A 23,232-nucleotide genomic window follows, 5' to 3' on the forward strand; every position below is an offset into this window, starting at 1 on the left:
GTGACATGCAGTTATATTCCAGTTCTTTAAATGGCAGTAGCAGGCAAGTTTTAAATAGGAACTAGGATCTCCCCAGGCCCACAGATACCACGCTTGACTTACTTTCTGTAGAATTTCAAAAGACCTTCAGTATCTACAGTTGTACAGTCTCTCAAATATCACAGTATTGAAGAGACCAACAGAGCATGATGGAAGATGCGCTTTGGTAACAACAGCCTGTACCTGACTTGGCCCATCTTTCAGTCAGAAGCTGGTACCCCAAAGCGAAATGGAAAACCGCAAAAGGAGCAAGCACATGATAAAACGAGTAAGCAAAAACTGTTGTGACAATTAGGCCAAGCCCAGACTAGCTTGAAACAAAGAGGGGGTGATCAGAAAAGCTGTGGCAGGGAATGAATGGAGAACCTCATTCCCTTCAAGGTATACTAAAATACATGTCCACATAGAAGACAGACCTTTATTGAAACAGAATGATCAGGAAGCATTCTAAGAAATGACTTCTGCCAAAGTAACTCTAGGGCTCATGCTCCTATTGGGGACATACGCCACTGCTCCACAGGAGCCCCTGTGATGACAAGGTCAAATTTCATTCCGTTATGCAGCGCACTAACAATGCCTCTTCAGAGACATGATCTGTTAACGTATGATTTATTGTAATTAAGCAACACAGTTTAATGTCATCGAGAGGCTTTAATTAGAGAAGGCTGCCGTGTCTTCACGCTGTCAGATCAATTCCTGTTTGCACATCCATACAGACTTATACATGCTCTGGGAACACCTCTGCATGGACTGAGCAAGCCCTCCTTTGGGGTTATGGACTTCCAGACACTCAGATGTCATGTTTTAAAGGTCTGCCCACAACATACATTTTGTGTGTTCACCCAAACCAGATGAAGGGTCGGGGGAGCACCCCTCTCTTCTCCAGAACATCTTGATAGCTGGCTCCTCTGAAACGATTACCACCTCAGTGTTAGGGTTCCCTGGCCCCAAGACTCCCTGGTCATTCACATGTTATTGCACCAACTTTGAATTTCATTTGTGATCATGCATAATGACACTCTTTCACCTATATATTCTTGAACCAGTCTTGCACTCACTGGCTAGATAAATAAGATGCAGAGTGTTCATACAATATATTGTCTTTCAGCAATAATAAGGAATAAGGAATACATTCTGGACATGGATAGTGGCGATGTCTGTGTAACACTGCAAACGTGTCAACGCCACTGAATTGTACACATGAAAATGGTTAAAACGGTAAACTTGGTCTTATGTGTACTTAACCACCATTTAAAATACTGAAGGAGGAGGAGATTCATGGAACAACATGGAGAAACATGATGCTAAGTGAAAGATGCCATATACATTTGGCCATATGTATGTATGACCCCATTTATATGCAATGTCCAAAATAGGAATGCCAGTGACACAAAGGACATTCGTGGTTGCCAGGGCCTGGGAAGAAATAACTGCTAATCAGTACAAGATTTCCTTTTGGATTGATGAAAATAGTCCACAATTACACAGTTGTAATGGCGCGCCTAACTTAATATTATTCCAAAGAAGCACCGAGCTGTATATACTTCAAAAAGGTAAATTTTATGCTGTGAGGATTGTATTTCTACGAAGCTGTTATTGTTTTAAAACCAACAGAAGAATAGGGGAAGAACCTTAAGAAACAAGGAGTAGACAAGGATTGGATGCATTGAAAACTATTTTGGGGGCCAGGGGCAGTAGCTCAAGCCTGTAATCCCAGCACTTTGGGAGGCCGAGGCGGGTGGATCACGAGGTCAAGAGATAGAGACCATCCTGGTCAACATGGTGAAACTCCATCTCTACTAAAAATACAAAAAATCAGCTGGGCATGGTGGCGCGTGCCTGTAATCCCAGCTACTCAGGAGGCTGACGCAGGAGAATTGCCTGAACCCAGGAGGCGGAGGTTGCGGTGAGCTGAGATCGTGCCATTGCACTCCAGCCTGGGTAACAAGAGGGAAACTCTGTCTCTTAAAAAAAAAAAAAACTATTTTGGATTATTTCTCAAGACAAACCCACAGGCAAAAAATTGGTCCCTTTCCAGCTCTGCATGATCTAGACAAGTGAACTGTTCAAGTCTTGTGACAACTCAGGACTATCAGACTGGTGGGAGCTCAAGGTGGATAGCTGTACTTACTACATACGTAGCACCCACCATAGCTGCAAGTCGATTTCTTCTTCTAAACACTGTGGTCTCTTCTCCTGAAGCTGCTGTACAGGCTTTTGTCACTATAATAAATATTCCTTCGGAAGTATAGGGAAGTTAGGAGTAATTTGGAACAGAGCTATTAAATATTGCTCCTTCCACATAATAAAACTGTTTTGATACAATGCTGCTTTCATACCTGCCAGGTTAATGAAATGAAAATTAAGATTTGGTGTTAACACTGGAAGTCTTGGATGTTAACACTATTACATGATATATTTCTAATTCATTACTAAGTAAAGAATTGCGTGGCATGTTTGAGCTCCAGTTAATATTCAGACATATCTAAAAATTAAATTCCTGAGGTCGGTGGCTTTTATTTTTCTTCCCATAACCATTTGACATGCCCTGTGAATATTAATAAATTATCAATAGTCGTTTCTGCATAAAATTCTCATTCTTTGTCGGCATTCGTTCCTACCACACAGTCCAATCCTCCCGCCCATCCTTCCTCACTCTGACATATGGCAAAGAGCAACTGGTTTTGAGCTTGACTCTGCAGCTACGTTCAAGCAGCCTTTCCAAGGACCTCAGTTCCTGCACAAAGCGTGCAGTTCTAACGGACTGCCTTAGCAAGTATGCTCCCAAATATCAAACAGGACAATACAGTCCTCAAGTAAGGACATAAAGTCGAGGATTTTTTTTTAACTTATGAATTAGAATTTTCCATTTCCTATTTTCAGACACCTGTTGATAAGAAACCACAAAAAGTGAAACTGCAGAAAAGGGGGTCCCACCTTACTATCAACTGAAGTCACAGCTTACCTTAGGATTCACCTGCTCTCTGTGTTCTACATTCTACAGGTTTTGACAAATGCATAACACATGGATCCCCCATTCTGTCTGGCGTATTTCTTAAAGTGCTGCTAAAGACAGTTGCCAGTACTGGCCTTCTGGGGGCACTCCTCCTATTTTCCTTCCCCACTCCTGGCCTACAGCTTCCTTTTGCTTTATTTTTTTTTTTAATGTTTTTATTTGTTTATTTAGAGACAGGATCTCCCTCTGCCACCCAGGCTGGAGTGCAGTGGTGCGACCATGGCTCACTGTAGCCTTAACCTCCTGGGCTCAAGCAATCCACCTACCTGAGACACCCAAGTGGCTGAGATAAGAGGTGTGCACTACCACACCTGGCTAATTTTTGTATGCTTTTGTAGATGTAGGGTCTTGCCATACCGCCCAGTCTCGTTTCCTGGGCTCAAGTGATCCAACTGCCTCAGCCTCCCCAAATACTAGGATTACAGATGTGAGCTATCACACCCAGCCTTTTTGCTTATTTCATCACAACTCATTCCTTAAATGAATGTCAAGTACTAGGATTACACATGTGAGGGATCACAAACAGCCTTTTTGCTTCATTTATTTATAAATCAGTAGTTAGTTCCTGAACTCCTGCTCATTTCACAAGACAATGAAGTCTTCCTTGTACTTAAGGACTATCTTCGGAAACAATTACTTAATTACAGCACCTAACACTCTTTTCCAGAACCTGAAAAAGGTCACCTTTTACAAACACTGACTACTTTGAAGTATTCGGTCTCTCCAACGCAGGAATGTGAAGAAAGGAGAGAGGATTTTTAAAATATACATATTTTGAGAAAGCTTTTGAGGTTGCTTTCCCAGTATAAACAATACCTCTTAGCAGTGATTGCATCTTTTGGCTGCTTCACCAAAAATAATGACTGCACAGAGAAGTTTCTAGCTACACTATGTCCATTACTCCTTCTGTGAAGTGTTCAAAACGTTAAATGTCTTGACTATTTTCCTAATTTACATTCTATGCTTTTAAAATATTAGAACTACAAATTTTTGAAATATGTTGTCCCTTTAATAAACACCGGGCCCTAATCTAAGATTGCCAACCTAAGCTACTTATTTATCAGAAGAAAAAAAAAATGAAAAAAGAGGGTAAAACCCACACACCATACTTCCTCCGGTAATGTGGTCCTGACCACTGTGTTGTATCAAACTCTGGCCACACAAGTGGATCAACTTAACCATTCCAGTGCTGGCGCAGGATGTGGACTCGGTGGTATTAATGAGCACGCAGGCTTATAATGTAACCTCACCAGACCAAATAACCTCCTGGCCACACAAGTAGAAAATAATTAAAACAAGCACGATTCCAATTTAGCTTTGTAACCAGATGGTGAATGAAAAAGCAGACAAAGACTCATTTTGTGAATAACCTGGGGAACAGCCCCTATAGTTTCTTTTAAAGTTACAGCCTGACTTGTGAAATCAAAGAAGAAAGGAAAGAATACAAACTTCTCACCAGACTTCGCTCCTAGAGCACATATATATCCTTTTCCCTAGGTCATGACCAGAGAACATCACAACTCATTCCTTAAATGAATGTCAAGTTTAATCACAGTAAAAACCCAGAAACCCAGTGAAAACTAAGTGAGGGCAAGAATCTGCTGAACATGCATACACGAGGTATGTTTTTTAAAATCGGGACTACAAAACATGAACCTCCACTCAGGTTCTACAAAGATCTTTCCTAAAAAATTGACAATATTTGCAACCTAACAGATTTCTGACTTCTTTTTCGACTCTTCAAGAATATGGGCATTTCACGGGCAGGCAAAGGAAGAAAACATGTTAAAACCTGAAGATTCCCAACTTTGCACAAGAACTCTGTCAGCAGTCTAGAAATGGGAAGATAAAATCCAAATGGCTGCCTGACCTTCACAGGCTATACAGTGCGGGCGGTTTAACCCGCTTATTAAAGATGAAAGCTCTCATTCATGAAAGGGAGACATTAACTAATCTGTGCACCCTCCAATGGGGATGAGGACAGCATAAGAGACCATCATGCTGTCCAGTACTCCTCGAGACGTACAGTGAGCTTGCCCTGAGTCAAACAGCAAAACTGTGAGCTAGTTTTCATTTCAGCACAATAATGGTCAAACTTCTTTTAGATCCCAACAGGGTGTCAACTCTTCCTATAAACCCTAGCCTTGCTCGCTGCTGGTAGCAGTTGACTTCCCCAGGCCCATCCCTCCCCAAACCATTGCAGGATTAATCACAACCATAAAGCAGAAGAATCCCAGGCCAGAGTCCCCAAAGGATAGTAATATGATGACTAAGGAAGGAATTGCAGGCCTGGAGCGATACCAAAACAATTCTCAACAACAACACCACCACCACCACCACATTTGTTTCTGCCTCATTCAATTTAAGCATCAACACAAATTGTTTCTTTGGGTTCCTAAGTCCTGTTTCTGACCTACTTTGCTTCCTTGAGACAATGGAATCACAATAGGTGTAGAGATGCTCATGTGGCCCCAAGTGAAAAAGAAGAACCTAGAAAACAGACCATTATTAGGATAATACATTTGACAGTCTAATCACTTCTCTGGCTTCTATTTATGGTCACATTTCATAGGCTTCCCGAACAGCGGTATTCCTCCATGCCCATCCCCACACAGGTGGGGCCTCGGCAGCTAGACTTCTAAGGGCGGGCCCTCTGCACTCCACACACTAGACATGTAACCTTGCTGCAGCAGACAACAGCCCAGGCCGTATCAACATGTGCTGCACTGGTTGTAATTGAAGTCATTGCAAATTTTAAACAGGGGAAGGTGTTTCTTGACCATCTGAATCTCTTAATTTGACTGTTAAGGGCGTTCTGAAGTCTGGAGTAAATGAGACTTTGCTTCTGGCTTTAACACTTTAACACTTACTATATTACATTGGGCAACAATTGTGTATTTCAAATTCCACCTTTGGAACAACGGGAGTTAGCAGTCATTAAAATTTGGCAATGTTCCAAGCCCATACACGTAATCACTTAACCCTCCCAGTGACACTCCATGACAGTAAGTTTTGCTACCGCCTTCTATTGTCAGCATTTCAAGTAACTACAGGTTTAAGGCAGCACAGTCATTCACAACCTGCGACAACAACCTGCAAGCACTGGTGTTACAGGAACTGGAAGTAACATAAAAGCGTATCGTCGTGCCCAGTGCCTAGTACACAGTGGGTACTCAGTAAATACTGGCTTTACTATGTTCTGGAGAATTTGGAGATCCTGTTCGCAAGTTCTATTGCCACCTGAATTGCATACAGCTGACTTTGTGGGGGTGCTCTTTGCTTCTCTGGACCTCAGCACACTGTAAGATAAGGGTATTCAGGAGCGGCAAGGCTGGACAGCCCTTTCAGGGGTGTTGCAAAAGCCACTGACCCTTAAAATTCACCTCCTGGTTCCCTTCATACACTCACTCAGGGGAAAGCCTTCCACTGCACCAACATTTATTGAACAGCTCCATATGCTGGGCCTCTAATAAATATTCACTGGCAGTTCACTGGATGATGAGTCAAAGGTGGCTAGGCTGGGGATGGTAGGGGTCTCTGAGAACAAGATACTGCATGATATGTGTGGGGACAAACACGAACAAGGTGCACGCCAGAGTTACCGCAACGTGGAAAATGCATCCAAGTGGGGGATGAACAATGCTTCACAGTAACAGTGAGTCCTGAAGGATGAGAATGTGAAAGTGAAGAGGGCAGAAAGCACATTTCAGTCCAGTTCTCAACCAAGCCCATTCATCTGCTTCTTAAATTGATACTTTTTACAAAGACGGTCCTAGAATCAAATTTCTACAGCTCTGTCGTTTTACCCCAGAGATTGTGATGCCCTCTTCTTTCCAAGGCTGGCTTCCTGTGTCCTTTATGACCTCCCTCCCTCATTCCTAGTCCTCTCTACTCCTCCCAACCACCCACTGGCAGTATACAAGAGTGCATACTCTCTCTCTCTCTTCCAGAATGGAAGAGATGGCAGCTGAATGCAGCATCACTCACATTTACACCTGCTTGAGATCCCATCATCAGATCTCCCCCTCGTGGTCTCACCAAATAAGTTGAGCATTACACATATTGCAGAGTTGTGCCCTGAGACTGATAAGGGACTAAACTATGAAAATGTGCAGGGGTGAGGTGGGGGCTAGTTAAAAGACAGCACGCAGCAAGCTATGATCGCGCCACTGCACTTCAACTTGGGTGACAGAGCAAGCCCCTGTCTCTTAAGGAAAACAAATAAGGAAACCTAGAAGTTACTATTTTGATTTGTCTATTTAAAAAATAAATTGTTTAAAAAGAAACAGCACCAACCCCAAAAAATTGAGGAGGAAGGTGCCTCACAGAGTAAGAGAGAAAAGGGGAGCAAAGAAGATTCCAAAGCAAAACCCCATCAGCTGTGTTGCAGGTCAGACCCAAATGTTGCTGCCAGGTTAAATGACCCACCTCCACTCTCAAAAGCTGTGGCCCTTGTGACAAGTGACCTCATTTCCTCAAGAACAACAAATTAAAAGGAGAGAGAGATTAAAAACAAACATGTTTTATCAACCCAACCAGTATCAACGTATAGACCTTATTTTAAAAAGTTACACTGGGATGGGCCCGACGGCTCACGCCTGTAATCCCAGCACTTTGGGAGGTCGAGGCAGGGGGCATCACGAGGTCAAGAGTTTGAGACCATCCTGGCCAACATAGTAAAACCCCATCTCTACTAAAAATATAAAAGTTAGCTGGGCTTGGTGGTACACACCTATAGTCCCAGCTACTCCGGAAGCTGAGGCAGGAGAACTGCTTGAATCCTGGAGGCGGAGGTTGCAGTGAGCAGAGATCGTGCCACTGCACTCCAGCCTGGCAACAGAGCCAGACTCCATCTCAAAAAGGAAAAAATAAAAGAGAGAGAGAGACTGACAGTAGCAGAAATCTGAATACCTGACTCATTATGTTGTCAGTATCATGGGGATGTTTTCTCTAAACAGAATGCACGGCTTTTAAAAATAAATACTGGACCAGGTATGGTGACTCACTCCTGTAATCCCAGAACTTTGGGAGGCCAAGGCAAGCAGATCACTTGAGGCCAGGAGTTCAAGACCAGACAGGACAACATGCTGAAACCATGTCTCTACTAAAAATACAACAATTAGCCGGGTGCAGTGACACATAGCTGTAGCCCCAGCTACTTGGGAGGCTAAGGCATGGGGCCAGGACTTCAAGGCCAGCATGAGCATAGCAAGACCCCATCTATAAAAAATAATAAGTAGCTGGGCACGATGGTGCACACATGCGATCCTCACTAGTGGGAAGGCTGAGAGGATTGCATGAGCCCATGAGTTTGAGGTCACAGTGAGTTGTGATGACACCACTGAACTCCACTTTGTCTCTCCCCTCCCCCAACACAAAAAAATTGTTTGAGGATTTCCTTCACTTTAAGTTAAGGTGCAAATGAAACAAAATACACCATGAGTTGATACTTATGCAATTAGGAGAGGGTGCATAGAAGTGTACTGCATATTTTCGGGACTCAAAAAAACAATTATTTACCTGAGTTTTATATGCACAGTGATATTCATACCAGAAATTAAAACAATTTTATGTTCATTCATATAGAAAATTATTCAATCATTACATGTTAAAGTGAAGGAAATTTTTAAGAAAATTGTATTTTATGAATTGAAAATGTGAGAAAAGAGGCACTGTTTTCCACTTCTGCAAATGTCTACGTGATGTCATCACACATCACGTAGCATCTGGAAAGCCCCACTGCACATTCGGGAGAAAATGAAGAAAATAATATCTTGGTATTACCAGGATACTACTTTTCAACAAGTCCCAAGAAAGGGACTATGGTCTAGGGATCCCTAGATGACAGTTTGAGAACTGCTATGATGGAGCAAATCTATGGGGGTAAATGAGAATTTCCTTGAGTTAGCAAGAATTTGATGGTCCTCTTTATTCTGAGGTAAAACGGAAGTCCCAAGGTGACAAGAAGAACATCATGTCACCCTTAAACACCCTCCTGCAAAGCACACCATCAAGAAGAAAGTGTCTGTGGGTAGTATGAACTGGTCAAAGCACCCTTAGACATTCACACAGCTAAATTCAGGACAAGCTGTGAACGTTCAAGATGTGCGGTTTTCTCAACTGCTCATCCCTAATAGTATATCGATGTCCTGGGTCTCTTGACAAGCATCTTTCTTTTAAATTAAACAGCGGGGAAGAAAGAAGAATAGATTACAGTATAACAACACCGAGAGCAAGAAAAGGCTGAAATTGCTTCACGTGAGTGCGTGCACACACACAGGCGCACACAAATGCTGGGTCTCAATTCAAAATTTCTTATTGCAAATCAAAGTCAAAATTAACAAAAACACAATCCCCTCAGGTACAAGGTATAGATTATAAAAGTCTATGAAGAAAACAGAAAAACCATGTTTCAAGAGGAAGTAAAGGTGGCGAGCCTGGTGACTAAAAAGTTGAAAAAAGTAAGTTTTGAAATTGTGGTAGGGCCCTCATTAAAGAAAAAAAAAATGAAATCACACACACACACATGAATACATAGAAAAACTGTAAAAACATGTCTCTAGCAAGGGATTAGACGGGCTTGACTAACTTAAATAACTTACTACTTTATTCCTTTGTGGGCTATGAAAATTCTTTGTCAAAGGGCATGGATTGCCCTTTGAGTATAAAACAACTACAACAGCTTTTTTTTTTTTTTTTTTAAATTTAATTAAAAAAACCACCTCTGTCCCATACTTTGCTCCAAACAAATATTAACTCAAAAAGTGGTTGGTGGGAGCGGTGGCTCACACCTGCAATCCCAGCACAGTAGGAGGCCAAGCAGAAGGATCACACTTGAACTCAGGAGTTCACAACCTACCTGGAATACACGGCAAAACTACGAAAAATACAAAAGTTAGCCAGGCGTGGCAGTGCATGCCTACAGTGCCAGCTACTTGGGAAACCGAGACAGGAGAATCGCTTCAATTCAGAAGGCTGAGGTGGAGATTGCAGTGAGCCTCCTGCCTGGGCAGACTGTCCTTTAAAAACAAAACAAAAAAAAGGTCATGGTGCTCACTTTGGCAGCTCATATATTTAAATTGGAATGCTACAGAGAAGACAGCATGGCCCCTGTACAAAGATCATCTGCAAATTCGTGAAGCTTTTCTTTAAGTGCTCACAAACAAAATACAAAATATATATCTCCAAGAGGAAACACAAGAGATAATCCTTCCAATCTTGGGTTATACGAAGATTTCCTAGAACACAAAAAGGATGAATGATAATACCTTAGGCTTCACACAAATTAAAAGGATCTTATTTTCTTATTTTTTTGCTCTATCATCCATGCTGGAATGCAATGGTAGATCTCAGCTAACTCCATCTTCCGCCTCCTAGGCTCAAGCGAGTTTCATGCCTCAGCCTCCTGGGCAGCTGGGATTACAGGCACACACCACCACACCTGGCCAATTTTTGTATTTTTAATAGAGATGAGGTTTCACCATGCTGTAATCTGCCCACCTTGGCCTCCCAAAGTGCTGTGATTAATGAGCATGAGCCACCACACACCCAAAAAAGAAATTTTCTTTCAAAGACAATGTTAAGAAATATTATCAGCTGCCTTGTGTCACCTAAAAAGTCTTAAGTCCTCACCCCTAGGATCTCAGTATGTAACAGTATGTAACTGGATTTGAAGGTGTGAAGTAAAAGGACATCAGTGTGGTGGTCTCACAGCACTCAAGTTCAAGACAAAAGATGAGAGGCATGCTGTCAAGGGAAAATCACCAAAGAGCCAAGACCGAGATATTTGAACGGAAGCCCTCCCTTGGTTTTACTGCTCAGTCAGTCTTATCTATGAAAATGGTAGGCCAAGCGGGCAGGATTTCCCAGTGCTGCAGCACACCCAGGCTGGCTAGGGTGAGATACACACACACACACACACACACACACACATCCCAGGCTGGCTAAGGTGAGACTGGGACACACACACACACCCAAACTGGCTAGGGTGAGACTGACACACACACACACACACACACACACACACACATCCCCCAGGCTGACTAGGGTGAGACAGACACACACATACACACATCCCCCAGGCTGACTAGGGTGAGGCTGAGAGAGACACACACACACACACACACACACACACACACACACACACACACAAACTGGCTAGGGTGAGACTGACACACACACACACCCCAGGCTGGCTAGGGTGAGACACACACACACACACACACACACACACACACACACACACACGTTCGTTCCTGTGACTGTAAGAAAGAAAAGGAAAGAACAAGACGTAGCTAATCCTACACAGTTCAGATTCGCTTAATGGATACAGAAGGCAAGGCAGGAGAAATGCATTTGGGAAACCAGGATGTCCCTGCCTGCCTGGCAGGCATAAAGCCCACCACCCACACAGATCTAAGAGGTTCCTTACCACAGAGTGGAAAAGAAAAACAGCCAGAATGAACGTGTCAGGAAACCTCCAACCAGAATGTTGTAGGGAAAAGTAGCCTCCAGTCCTGGTGTTTGCTACCTGAGCATTTACTAGAATGAGCCTGCTGCTACGACCAAATTGCATACAGTCCAATCTCAAATGAACCAGATAATTCAGAACAGCTTGGAATTTTTCTCTCTGGTTTAAGACTATGCAGCTATGTTTATATTATGGTTATGCCTAATATTCTGGAATTTGGAATTCAGGGGGAAAGTTTTATTTTGTTTGAAGACATAATAATTTGGAAGCAGTTTAGGAAATCAATTATCCCCTCTCTTCTCCATCCTGAAATCTCCCCTACTGCTACCCGGAGGGTTTACCAACTTCTCATACAAAACATCACCCCCAAAATGAGCCGCTGGCTCCTGAATTTGCTGTCTGGCTAAATGACTTAAAGAAGGTCCGGGTGAGCCAGTCCTTCGTATAAATGCTCCTTGACCCCTGACTAAAAATATGGCCTAGGTATTTGGGTTCAGACAAATCCCTGAAATATGCCAAGTACTATTCTAAGCATATCTTCTGTCATGAAACCTGAAATCCTTGCAGGGAAGGTAGATGCTACTAGTATGTCGCACTTTGAAGAAAAGAAATCAGGGGAAAATGTTACTTAAAGCACACAGCTAGCCAGTGTATCCAGTGCTTCCTGAACACAGCCAAAACACACTGCGTGATAAAACATTTCACAGCCATTTGCAAATCAATAATTGGTCTAGAGTGATGAACAGTGAATATGACTTCCATAGCTAGGACTACAGGAGTGTGCCACCACACCTGGTGCCCTCTAACCGGGCCTCATAATCAAAGCACAGAAGCCTGTGCACCTTCCCCTCACTCTTCTTACCGTGCCTTGAAAACTAGAATCATAGGATGATTTGTTGGAGCTTAGATGGCTTTTTGGTTATTTGAAATTACATGTATGTGTTTTTCATCCTACCAAACAGGAGCTACGCGGATTTCTCATTCTCCCATCAACGGCTAGACACTAAATCTAATACTTAAAGAACCCTTCAGATTATAAAATTAGATTGCTATTCTAACTCATACCCTATTATTCAAGTCTCGTATCTTCAAAGAAAGCATTTCTGTTGTGTGTAATTGTTGTTAACTTACTTAGCCACTGACCCAAAGAAGAGTCAAGTGAGATGGGTTTGTAAAAATGAGGAGAAGCTGAAGGAAATCATGTTTTCTAACGACAAATGATGAAACAGATGAACCCCTGACAGTCACAGTCTTTGGTTCCGAAAAGAGAACTTGATTTCACTGCCACCCACATTTAAGAAACAGAGCAGAAATAATAAAAAGCTCCCAACCATGTTTCAAGGCCCAATCGAAAAGGTTTAAAAACATATTAAATATTTCCTCGTCAGGATTGGTGCGATGGCTCACGCCTGTAATCCCAGCACTTTGGGAGGCTGAAGCAGGCAGATCATGAGGTCAAGAGATCAAGCCCATCCTGGCCAACATGGTGAAAACCCCATCTACTAAAAAATACAAAATTAGCTGAGCAGTGTGGTGCGTGCACCTGTAGTCTCAGCTACTCCGGTGGCTGAGGGAGGAGAATTGCTTTAACCTGGGAGGCAGAGGTTGTAGTGAGCCAAGATCACACCACTGCACTCCAGCCTGGCGCCTGGTGACAAAGCAAAACTGTCTCCAAAAACAAAAAAATCCTGGTCAAACATAATGTGAATTGCAGGTTCCCATTCACAAACTGTACCATAATTAATATTCCAAAACACTAATGTTAATTCATTAGTTCAGTTAGCCGTAGTTCACGGTGGACAATTCACAAACAACTAATAACTTCATTACTTTCTTCATGGTGTAAAAAAAATGACATCCTCTTTATCCCCACAAGGTATATGATCACGCTATTAAAACTTAATAAATTGGCACAGGCCAATTGTTTTGTAATTGACACCCCTGAGTAATCGCACTGGTTGAATTCTTGCACAGATCTAGTTATTTTCTTCCTAAAATTCTTTTAAGTTCCTGGCATTTTCCATCTGCTTACACCATACTAACTACTGCAAAATACTACTTGTAGTAATAAAATCATATGATACACTGCCTCCCATCCCCAAATTAGAATACTACCATTTGATAAAACTCCCAAAGAAAATGAATAAATGCAACAATATCACAAAACTACTACAAACTGCAGGTCATATTTCATATGCAAGTTTCTCTCTCTCAGAAACACACACACAGAGGGGGAGGAGGGAGATGGGAGACCGAGGAGGGAGACAGAGGGAGACCCGGGAAGGGAGACCGGACACCGGAGACCGAGGAGGGAGACCGGACACCGGAGACCGAGGAGGGAGACCGGAGACGGGAGACCGAGGAGGGAGACCGGAGACGGGAGACAGAGGAGAGAGACGGGAGACCGGAGACCGGAGACAGAGGAGAGAGACGGGAGACCGGAGACCGGAGACAGAGGAGAGAGACGGGAGACCGGAGACCGGAGACAGAGGAGAGAGACGGGAGACCGGAGACCGGAGACAGAGGAGAGAGACGGGAGACTGGAGACAGAGGAGAGAGACGGGAGACCGGAGACCGGAGACCGGAGACAGAGGAGAGAGACGGGAGACCGGAGACCGGAGACAGAGGAGAGAGACGGGAGACCGGAGACCGGAGACAGAGGAGAGAGACGGGAGACCGGAGACCGGAGACAGAGGAGAGAGACGGGAGACCGGAGACCGGAGACAGAGGAGAGAGACGGGAGACCGGAGACGGGAGACCGGAGACAGAGGAGGGAGACGGGAGACCGGAGACAGAGGAGGGAGACCGGAGACCGGAGACAGAGGAGGGAGACCGGAGACCGGAGACCGGAGACAGAGGAGGGAGACCGGAGACGGGAGACCGGAGACAGAGGAGGGAGACCGGAGACCGGAGACAGAGGAGGGAGACCGGAGACCGGAGACAGAGGAGGGAGACCGGAGACGGGAGACCGGAGACAGAGGAGGGAGACCGGAGACGGGAGACCGGAGACAGAGGAGGGAGACCGGAGACAGAGGAGGGAGACCGGAGACAGAGGAGGGAGACCGGAGACAGAGGAGGGAGACCGGAGACAGAGGAGGGAGACCGGAGACAGAGGAGGGAGACCGGAGACAGAGGAGGGAGACCGGAGACCGGAGACAGAGGAGGGAGACCGGAGACCGGAGACAGAGGAGGGAGACCGGAGACCGGAGACAGAGGAGGGAGACCGGAGACCGGAGACAGAGGAGGGAGACCGGAGACAGAGGAGGGAGACCGGAGACAGAGGAGGGAGACCGGAGACCGGAGACAGAGGAGGGAGACCGGAGACAGAGGAGGGAGACCGAGGAGGGAGACCGGAGACGGGAGACCGGAGACAGAGGAGGGAGACCGGAGACGGGAGACCGGAGACAGAGGAGGGAGACCGGAGACGGGAGACCGGAGACAGAGGAGGGAGACCGGAGACCGGAGACAGAGGAGGGAGACCGGAGACCGGAGACAGAGGAGGGAGACCGGAGACCGGAGACAGAGGAGGGAGACCGGAGACCGGAGACAGAGGAGGGAGACCGGAGACAGAGGAGGGAGACCGGAGACAGAGGAGGGAGACCGGAGACAGAGGAGGGAGACCGGAGACAGAGGAGGGAGACCGGAGACCGGAGACAGAGGAGGGAGACCGGAGACCGGAGACAGAGGAGGGAGACCGGAGACCGGAGACAGAGGAGGGAGACCGGAGACAGAGGAGGGAGACCGGAGACAGAGGAGGGAGACCGGAGACAGAGGAGGGAGACCGGAGACAGAGGAGGGAGACCGGAGACAGAGGAGGGAGACCGGAGACCGGAGACAGAGGAGGGAGACCGGAGACGGGAGACAGAGGAGGGAGACCGGAGACGGGAGACAGAGGAGGGAGACCGGAGACAGAGGAGGGAGACCGGAGACCGGAGACAGAGGAGGGAGACCGGAGACAGAGGAGGGAGACCGGAGACCGGAGACAGAGGAGGGAGACCGGAGACAGAGGAGGGAGACCGGAGACAGAGGAGGGAGACCGGAGACAGAGGAGGGAGACCGGAGACAGAGGAGGGAGACCGGAGACAGAGGAGGGAGACCGGAGACAGAGGAGGGAGACCGGAGACAGAGGAGGGAGACCGGAGACCGGAGACAGAGGAGGGAGACCGGAGACCGGAGACAGAGGAGGGAGACCGGAGACAGAGGAGGGAGACCGGAGACAGAGGAGGGAGACCGGAGAACGGAGACAGAGGAGGGAGACCGGAGAACGGAGACAGAGGAGGGAGAACGGAGACAGAGGAGGGAGACCGGAGACAGAGGAGGGAGACCGGAGACAGAGGAGGGAGACCGGAGACCGGAGACAGAGGAGGGAGACCGGAGACGGGAGACAGAGGAGGGAGACCGGAGACGGGAGACAGAGGAGGGAGACCGGAGACCGAGGAGGGAGACGGGAGACCGGAGACAGAGGAGGGAGACGGGAGACCGGAGACAGAGGAGGGAGACGGGAGACTGGAGACCGGAGACAGAGGAGGGAGACGGGAGACGGGAGACAGAGGAGGGAGACGGGAGACCGGAGACAGAGGAGGGAGACGGGAGACCGGAGACAGAGGAGGGAGACGGGAGACCGGAGACAGAGGAGGGAGACGGGAGACGGGAGACCGGAGACAGAGGAGGGAGACGGGAGACCGGAGACAGAGGAGGGAGACGGGAGACCGGAGACAGAGGAGGGAGACGGGAGACCGGAGACAGAGGAGGGAGACGGGAGACCGGAGACAGAGGAGGGAGACGGGAGACCGGAGACAGAGGAGGGAGACGGGAGACGGGAGACCGGAGACAGAGGAGGGAGACGGGAGACCGGAGACAGAGGAGGGAGACGGGAGACCGGAGACAGAGGAGGGAGACGGGAGACCGGAGACAGAGGAGGGAGACGGGAGACCGGAGACAGAGGAGGGAGACGGGAGACCGGAGACAGAGGAGGGAGACGGGAGACCGGAGACAGAGGAGGGAGACGGGAGACCGGAGACAGAGGAGGGAGACCGGAGACAGAGGAGGGAGACCGGAGACAGAGGAGGGAGACCGGAGACAGAGGAGGGAGACCGGAGACAGAGGAGGGAGACCGGAGACCGGAGACAGAGGAGGGGGACGGGAGACAGAGGAGGGGGACGGGAGACCGGGGAGGGAGACCGGAGACCGGGGAGGGAGACCGGAGACCGGGGAGGGAGACCGGAGACCGGGGAGGGAGACGAGAGACCGAAGAGGGAGACGGGAGACCGGAGACCGAAGAGGGAGACGGGAGACCGGAGACCGAAGAGGGAGACGGGAGACCGGAGACCGAGAAGGGAGACGGGAGACCGGAGACCGAGAAGGGAGACGAGAGACCGGAGACCTGAGACGAAAGACCGGAGACCGAGGAGGGAGACGGGAGATGGGAGAGGGAGATGGGAGAACGGAGACTGGGACGGGAGACCGAAGAGGGAGACAAGAGACCGGAGACCGAGAAGGGAGACAAGAGACCGGAGACCGAGAAGGGAGACAAGAGACCGGAGACCGAGAAGGGAGACAAGAGACCGGAGACCGAGAAGGGAGACGGGAAACGGGAGGCAGGAGACCTGAGACTGGGGCGGGAGACCCGGGGACCGGGGACCGGGGAGGGGGGGCGGGAGACCCGGGGACCGGGGACCGGGGAGGGGGGGCGGGAGACCCGGGGACCGGGGAGGGGGGGCGGGAGACCCGGGGACCGGGGACCGGGGAGGGGGGCGGGAGACCCGGGGACCGGGGACCGGGGAGGGGGGCGGGAGACCCGGGGACCGGGGACCGGGGAGGGGGGCGGGAGACCCGGGGACCGGGGACCGGGGAGGGGGGCGGGAGACCCGGGGACCGGGGACCGGGGAGGGGGGCGGGAGACCCGGGGACCGGGGACCGGGGAGGGGGGCGGGAGACCCGGGGACCGGGGACCGGGGAGGGGGGCGGGAGACCCGGGGACCGGGGACCGGGGAGGGGGGCGGGAGACCCGGGGACCGGGGACCGGGGAGGGGGGCGGGAGACCCGGGGACCGGGGACCGGGGAGGGGGGCGGGAGACCCGGGGACCGGGGACCGGGGAGGGGGGCGGGAGACCCGGGGACCGGGGACCGGGGAGGGGGGCGGGAGACCCGGGGACCGGGGACCGGGGAGGGGGGCGGGAGACCCGGGGACCGGGGACCGGGGAGGGGGGCGGGAGACCCGGGGACCGGGGACCGGGGAGGGGGGCGGGAGACCCGGGGACCGGGGACCGGGGAGGGGGGCGGGAGACCCGGGGACCGGGGACCGGGGAGGGGGGCGGGAGACCCGGGGACCGGGGACCGGGGAGGGGGGCGGGAGACCCGGGGACCGGGGAGGGGGGCGGGAGACGCCCGAGACTCGGGGAACACATACACATATTCTTGCAAGGCCCTGGCTATTGCTCCTTATTGGTTTTATTTACATATGCAATATACATAAATTAGAGACCATATGGTTAACTCCACAAATGAAATATAGTAATTAATTCTTACATAATCCTTCCTGAGTAACATCTAGATACTAAAGAAGGATTCTTGAAAGAAAACATTTGTGACATTAGTTATACAGGTTCATCTTCTTTATAATTTTAATGAATACCAGGTCAATTTAAAGAATATTAGGTTTCAAAATAACCTACAAATCAAATTTATGTACCCTTTTGATAATGAGCAGCCATCATTACACCTTATACTTCAACCCACTTATATGAGAGTCCCCCCCAAAGCTACCAATCCACTCTAATTTGTGTAAAGTACAATCACTGAATTTCTTAAATACATTTTTCTATTCTCACACTTACATTCTCTGAACTACCTAATAAAATGTAAACTCTTCCTCCTCTCAACTGGTTATGACTGAAAAGAAACAGAGTTAATCTAACTTGAATTACTCTTTTACAACCAACACCTTATCTGTAGCTTAACTAATGCTAAGTCACTGGAATTGTAGAGGACATTAACACAGTAACGTATTTCCCGTTCTCTTCACAAGCTTCCATAATAACCACAGTCCCTTCTAGTCAGCTTTTGTTGGATGCCGATTTGCACAGATCAGAAGCTATTCAGCTCACCATGCTAAATATTTGAAACCGGGGGAGGTGGGGAGGGATAGCCTGGGGAGAAATGCCAAATGTGGGTGAAGGGGAGAAAGGAAGCAAAACACACTGCCATGTGTGTACCTATGCAACTGTCTTGCATGTTCTGCACATGTACCCCAAAACCTTTTTAAAATGCAATAAAAAATTTTAAAAAATAAAAAAAAAAATAAGTATTTGAAACATACTAGTAAAACAACAAAAGAAATCGGCAAGCTCAAAGTAACTATGTTCTACTAATATAACCTTGTCTACTTAAAATTACTTGTAGATACACTCCCTAATAAGAGTATGAATGAAGTATCTCAGTACAAATAAGGAAAGAGTCGAGGGGCTGAACTTCTCCGAAATCAAAAGCTAAATGATGCAGTGAAGCAAGAAGCCTTGATGACTACATCAAATTTGCATAATTTAAGAAGTACCCACCACTATTTTTTTTTATTTACACAATCTGCAACTGTTGATTAGGTAGTTTTTCATCAAATAAACTCAAAGGGCCATCCTTAGGTTACACTTTTCTGCTTCTCCCTCAAGCACAGATCTCATTTCCTAATTTTGTCCCAGAAACTAGGGACAGACCACATGCAGTGGCTGAGGCCTGTAAACCAAGCACTTTTGAAGCAGGTGGATAACTTGAAGCCGGGACTTAAAACCAACCTGGCCAACATGGTGAACCCCATCTCTACTAAAACACACACACACACACACACACACACACACACAATATAGCAAGGCACAGTGGTGTACACTTGTCCCAGCTACTCAGGAGGTTGAGGCACAAGAATCACTTGAACACAAGAGGCAGGGGTTGTCCTGAGCTGAGATCACACCACTGCACTCCAGCATGGGCAACTGGCTTAAGGGAGACTGTCGTCCCCCCACCCCCGGAAAAAAAAAAAAAACAACACACACCACCACCACCAAAAAAACAGGAAAAAAAAACAGGGAAATTCCATTCCATGTCACTCAGATACAAAATGGCCTCTGGAGAACCACATTGAAGAAAAAGTTACAAAAGATATGCTGATTATTTCAAAGCCATCCTTTTAAAATTACTGTTCAAGGCAGCACAGCTTCTCATTGGTCCACCAACTTCAAACCTTGCCATGTTTCAACACAGAATGAAACATCTGTGCTTGTCTAATGAATCTCTTTGATAATTTACAGCATTCCAAGCATGAAATATACATATGAGAGACAGACAGACAGCGTTCTCTCTCCCTCAAGAAAGTAAATAAGCTATAAAAGCTAGCTATCCTACTTACTTTCTCTTTAACTACAAAGGGTCCAAATTTATTTTTCGTCTGTTACCCTAGAAAACTTATTGGACTGAAGTCTAGGCTGCTTCCTTATGCCCTTTTAATAAAGCCAGCCACAGTAAAGAAAACCGAAATTAGCGGGAAGTACAGAGCTCTTTGCCACTGGGATTCACAGCAGCCTGTGGACAAGCCATTATGGCTGTCTGGCTCCAGCCCTCTTCCCAATAACCACCATCCCCTTTCTCGCCTACCCGACACCACCCTCCAAGATCAAAAGAGGCACTTACTGTTTATAACATCCTGAGCAATTCAGGAATCTCGAGAGGCTTTTGTTGCCTTTCCCACCCCTCATTGTTTCTGATCCAAAAAACGTTTTTTAATGAGACAAGCCAGTCCTGACACAGTCACACCCGTGAATCCGGCATGCCTCAAATGACAATCCTCTGAGACACCTTGCAAGGAAAAAGGAGGGGGGTGCCTCCAGCCAATGTCAGAACAAGAGTGTGTGGTTCCCAGCCTGCTCACTACCAGAAACGGTGCAGTTGTGGGCTACAAAGACAGCTTTGCTCCAGGTGGCAACAACCACTATCACCAAAGCAAAACAACAACAAAACCTGAAGTTCTTGCTGGAAATGGAGAGCATTCCAGGTGCCCGAAAACAAAGTCCTGCCTGTTTCATGTAGACAACTGTGTTCCTCATCCCGCTGCACCTCCCCTACTGTCTCCCTGTCCTTCTCCAATTGCCTACATGTAATATGCTGGCTGGATCCACGTGTCCTCCAGCTGGGCCTTGAAGTTCAGCTTTCTCTTTGAAGTTTAAATACAAAGGCAGAAGTCCTATTTGCTTAATCATTCTTATTCTCACAGCTGACATATTCACCAATCTGGAACAAACTCAAATCCAGCAACTTCAGTGAACCTCAGCGCCAGAGCAAACAGACTGACCTACCTCCCTGTCTGTCCTCACCTCATCTGCTGGCACTTGCAGGCCCTGCTGCCCAGGAGAAGACGGGAGGCCTAAATACACCAGTCTTGTGGGAGCAGGTCTGGTGTTAAAGAAACAAACCCTGGAGGGATCAGCGTCTCCCAACTCTGCCCTCAATCGGCTCTCCATACTCCAGCTGCGTGCAACGCCACCCAAGGGTGCATCCACCCTGAAGATGAAGGGTGTGCAGCTAAAACAAACACAAGGGCAGCCGTGGTATTTTCTGAGATTCGAAAATCTCAGCAAGAGAAATTCCAACTAAACCCCAAGAAGACATTTCAGAACAAGCATCTTCAAGACATGGAGGGCACCTTCTGGTGGTGGATTATGGACCCATCAGTTACATGGTAAGCACTCAGGTTCAACCTCACTTTAACTTCAAGAGGCAAAACTCCAGGTTTACTGAAGTCAAAGGTAAAAATTTCCTACGGAGTTTTGGGGGAAATTACTCTTACCACAATGTTTACTGAATACCCCAGATTTCAAACAAAAGTGTATTTCTACCTGCAAACCTATGCATCACTTTTAAATGACTCTCAGTTACTCAAACCTATATCCATCTCAGGAAATCAAACTATTATCCTAAATGAGACCTGCATTTTCCTGCAAAATGGAAAAAACTGACATGTTGACAGTGTCTGTTATGTTTCAGATCAATTATTTTTCAACTGGTCCTCAGAGCTGGTTCTTACCCCTTTATCAAGGGGATTTCACAGAAGGACAGGAAGAAATTATTTCTGAAGAAAAAAATTCTACTGCTAAATTGATAAAAATCAAATTAACCACATGCAACAAAGTACCATTTCTAATTATAAATAACTGATAGGAGGAGAAACACACAAAACACAACCCATAATACTCACAACTGTCTACAAGAGATTCATTCTAGATCAAACACATACTCATTGAAACCCAACAGCAACTCTATAACAAAAGTACTATTATCCCCATTTTACACAAGCAACTTGAGGCACAGCCTTGCTAAATGACTTGCCCAAGGTCATTCCGCAGGGAGCTGAGATTCAAACCCAGTGTGTCTGGGTAGCCATCCTCTTAACCAATTCATTCTGCTTTCAAAGCTCTGTTAAAAACAATAGCTGTGGGCCAAATGCGGTGGCTGACATCTGTAATCCCAGCACTTTGGGAGGTCAAAGTGGGCAGACCACTTAAGGTCAGGAGTTAGAGACCTTGAGTTCAGGAGTTCATAAAACCCCATCTCTAATAAAAATATGTGTGCCTGTAATCCCAGTTGTTCTGGAGACTGAGGCAGGACAATCACTTGAACCCGGGAGGCGGAGGTTGCAGTGAGCTGACATCGTGCCACTACACTCCAGCCTAAGAAACGGACTGAGACTCCATCTCAAAAAAAATAATTTTTTTAAAAGCACAGAATCTGTGTTTGACATATGTTTTCAAGCAAGCAGACCCCTTATTAGAATCAAAACTGTATACAAGTCCCACTTCAGTGGTACTTTCCGTATTAGTTGAGAAAACACTTAAGAGAACATTTGCGGGATGAAACAGGAAGCAGGACCCATGTAAACTATGTTCTAATCCTGGTCCCAGTGTACACACTCAGTCGCTGGGGACTCAATCTGAAGACAGAAATAATTCTGAAGTCATCACTTACTTCTTTCATAAATCTAGAAGCCCAGGAAACTCATTTCTGAAGTCAGTAATGGCCGCACTAAATGTGTGGACGGCACACTGGGCCCAGGGAGCACACACTCCAGGATTTGCTTCCTTCATTAATGTACTTTCCCAGTTCCACCAACAATTTTAACCAAACTCTCAAATTGAAAAAACCTAAGACAGATTTGGGTGAAACAACTACTTATTTCACTAATTCAGGACAACCACAATATCTGGGGATTTGCAGCCTAAAACTGACTTGAAGCAGCTGAAGATACTTCACTTATTTGACTGTAACTAATCTCAATTATTAAGGTCACACTCTAGATACGCGACTACTCTTTTCTGAGTTAAAATGGCAGACTACACACTTGACCCTATGGTTTATTAACTGCCCTATGATTCCCACATTAAAGATTAAAGCTACATGAGCGAGTCTAGAGCTCTCCAAGACAAGACAACAGGTCACATAATCATTCCTACCATCTTGGAAAACCAGGTGGCACAGGTGGTTATCAACCTTGCTATAAAAATGGGTTCAAACAGCACTGTAAAGGGACACAGCTCTCTCTCTCCCATCATCCCTAGCCCTGTAGATTGTCTACTACCTGGCATCTGAAGGAAGTTGTGTGCAATAAAAACACATCTAGCCAGGTGCGGTGGCTCACGCCTGTAATCCCAGCACTTTGGGAGGCCGAGGT

The 23,232-nt window shown here is 47.1% G+C and overlaps 1 protein-coding gene and 1 pseudogene across 13 annotated transcripts in view; one reads left to right on the forward strand and one right to left on the reverse strand.

The window, feature by feature from the left end:
* Positions 1–23,232, reverse strand: part of JARID2 (jumonji and AT-rich interaction domain containing 2) — a 282,534-nt gene that overhangs the window by 191,134 nt on the left and 68,168 nt on the right. The gene's annotated exons all lie outside the window — the stretch shown is intronic.
* LOC118153311 (U6 spliceosomal RNA) lies at positions 10,105–10,205 on the forward strand (annotated as a pseudogene).

This window comes from Callithrix jacchus, chromosome 4 (assembly GCF_049354715.1).
Source record: "Callithrix jacchus isolate 240 chromosome 4, calJac240_pri, whole genome shotgun sequence".
NCBI classification, from domain to species: domain Eukaryota; kingdom Metazoa; phylum Chordata; class Mammalia; order Primates; family Cebidae; genus Callithrix; species Callithrix jacchus.